Below are 3,259 nucleotides of genomic sequence, written 5' to 3'. Positions count from 1 at the left end.
AACTACCCCACATTAACGATTGTGTCCCGATCTAGAATGGGTATTCTGCCTACGCGCCCCCTATACGCCGTCGTGATCTGATGCTTAAGCACAGCAATGAGCAAGGATACATTGACAATAAATCAGTTTTGTGGTTTTATAGCCTTATAACAAGTGAGTCTTTTTGTTATTATTAACGTTATATTTTTTGGAGGGAAGCTGTCGAGGGAGGGGCTACAAACAACCGCCAATGTAACAGGTGACGTCATAGATCGAAAGATGCAAGACAAATGCACGACGATGCAGGCACGTGTACGCGACAACCCCCAACCCCCGCCTATACTTCAAGGTTACTATAAGGTCGTAAATATCCAATATGTCGCAATCTTAACCTTAAAAAAATAATGGCGGAAATCATAACCTAAAATGAAATTTATATGAATGTATGCATATTTGTAAATTCTAGGCCATATATATTCTTGAGTTGTATAATGTCACTTGTAAAAAGCTGTAGATGCACTGAAAATCATCGAAATGGCCTGCTTTCGAATCTGATGTATTCCAGGCGTTAAAATGTTTTCACTTTAATAAAATGATTAAATGATAAAAAATTGCACTAAACTTTACATAAACGCCTTCATACTTTACATTATGGCCCTTGGTTCATCTCCAGGGCGTTCTGAATACGAATGCTCAACGAATAATTTTCTTGAAGGTGGGAAGTAAGTCAGAAAGCATATGCATATTTGCTTATAACTTCTGCAGTGTTTGTGCAACAGTTTTAAAAATTTGAAGGTTTATTTTACATGCATTATCGTGTTCTGTGATTATTTTATCTGAATTTAATAGAGAAAATTCTTTTAATTATTAATAAAACATCAACTGGTACACTTATGTACTATTTTTGCTTTCCTCTATAGAAATTGTATATTTAAAAAGAAATATTATCATTGTACACATGATTTAATATTAGGCCTATACACGCCAAGTTCCTATTCCAGCAAAATATTTATTAATTATATGGTATTATTAAATGCTATAAAATAAATGAACATAGTTTCATTGCTTTACATTCAGTAGTTTTTTTGAGAAAGAGTTGATGTGTGTGAAGAAATCTAAACTGCAGAAAGCTAGATTTAAAAGTAAAAGAAGAATTTTTATCAAGCATAAATAGCTCCAGGATTTAATTTAAGGGCATTTCTGCTCATAATTCTGCAATTATACTTTCTAATAACATCAATCAAGTACACTATGATGCTAAGAACATGCATAGAGGTTATGTAATGACATTAGAACTGTCCCAGAGTAGTGGAACTTCAGAATCACTTCTAGGTAGACATATAGGTTGATACAGCACTCATGTCAGGTGAGTACCAGTGTCTGTAATTGAGTATTCTAATTAACTGCAATGAACAGGATCATCTAGAGCTGTTGATATATATTCCATCAGTCAAAACTTTCACGAAAAGAAAAGAAGGTTCATCATGAAGTTCACACACAACAGCTTGCCTACTGTGACAAATGGAACCCTTTCCAGCTCCTCATAATCTGTTTTCATCTTACACAAACTGAATTGGTAATTTTATTGTGTTAAAAAGTGAGACATTTTATAAATTTGTTTTTTCATTACTGACAGAAAGCATGGGCTACCTGAATAGAAAGATGCACACATGGATATGCCAAAATCCACTATTTTCAAAAAGCTTTTCATCATAATCATAATTCACACATGAAATAAAATAAGTGACTTTCCAGTGTAAATTTCAGTGCTTTAGTTAGGGCAAGGCACTGTTGGTGTCCATGCTAGATGGCCCTTAAGCCTCGGCATACTAGAATTTTATTTCTGTCTGAACCTCAGCTCTACACAATAAAGAGACCCTGGGTATTGTAGGCGGTAAATCGCTATTCTTCATGAAACACAGAACACATATAAATACTCTGTGGGCAAAATGCAGTTCTTTTATTGCTAAAGCATATGGTACACACAGTTGCCACTGCACTGTAGAGGAGTCATTACCACCAAACTGAAATATTTTGTGAGCCTGGCATGTTATAAATTTCTTTTTGCCTAAAAAGATAATGCAATACAATTATTTATATTTAAAAAATGATTTACAACACATGAAATAAGAAACTTACCTTTGGCAGTGATGGTGATGTGTGTACTTCACAAAGTTATGATGACAACATATTGGTACCACTGTTGACAGACTGTTAAACTGCTCCGGGACGAGGGGATCTATGGTGCCATGTTGTGGATACATGCCAACAGCGTTGTATTGAAAAAAGGCAGTTCCTTTATAAATCCAAATTACATTCAAAGTACATTACAAAATTTGTACATTTTATTCCTAACATCCTTGTGAAGAAAAAGAGAAGTTGAAGTGGTCGTACTGTCTCCCTTTCTGTCACGCATATACACGTGAGTTGCAATATATGTGGGGATTTTGCACTTGAAAATCGCTGTGTATGTTGAAAACAAATAAAATATATGAATCATTGAACAAAGAAGGAGCAAGATGGAGAAGGAGTAGGAAGCAACATGACACAGTCAAAATGGTTGGGATGAGTCAAGGAAACTGTACATGAAGCTCACTGGGCATGTGTGGCAGCTTCTGCTGTGTCCTTGGAAACAGAACACTGCTCTTCATTACAGTGAAATAAAATGGCAAATGTCAAAATGTGGATAGCAGAATTGCATATAACAAGGGTCAACTGTGTGTACATCATCCATGCTGAAAGTCATGGGTAGTGAAGAAGGTCAAACTAGTATCCTTGGACAGCAGAGCTATGAGAATTGTCTTCTGGGCCACTGAGGACTGCTGTTTGGTTGATTCCCTGTGCAAAGTGGAAACCATCCATACAGATCTCTATGGTACAACATTCAAGAAGCTGCAATACACATTTCATGAGAAGCAATTGCTTTTCAAGATGTGAGTGCATGATTTACTGTGTGACAATCACAAAATAAGTAAAAGGCTTCCTCATTTTGCCACCTTTAATTGAATTAAATTGAATTGAATTGAATTTATTTACGTTCTATAAATCCTAAGCAGGTTAGTACCTTTGGATACAGAACAAGTCAAAAGGTTACATACATAAGTACAGGCAATTTTAGCTTAAAAATTAATATAACTTAATTTTACATCATTCTCTATTTACATTGAAGTATTCATCTAAAGAGTAGAAGGAATGAGCATGTAGATAATTCTTTAACTCTGATTTAAACTTTTTAGTATCATTGCCCAAGTTTTTAATACTTTGTGGCAGATTGTTGAAC

This window comes from Cryptotermes secundus, unplaced genomic scaffold (genome assembly GCF_002891405.2).
Source record: "Cryptotermes secundus unplaced genomic scaffold, Csec_1.0 scaffold1777, whole genome shotgun sequence".
Lineage (NCBI taxonomy): Eukaryota > Metazoa > Arthropoda > Insecta > Blattodea > Kalotermitidae > Cryptotermes > Cryptotermes secundus.
This window is presented reverse-complemented; position numbering follows the sequence as displayed.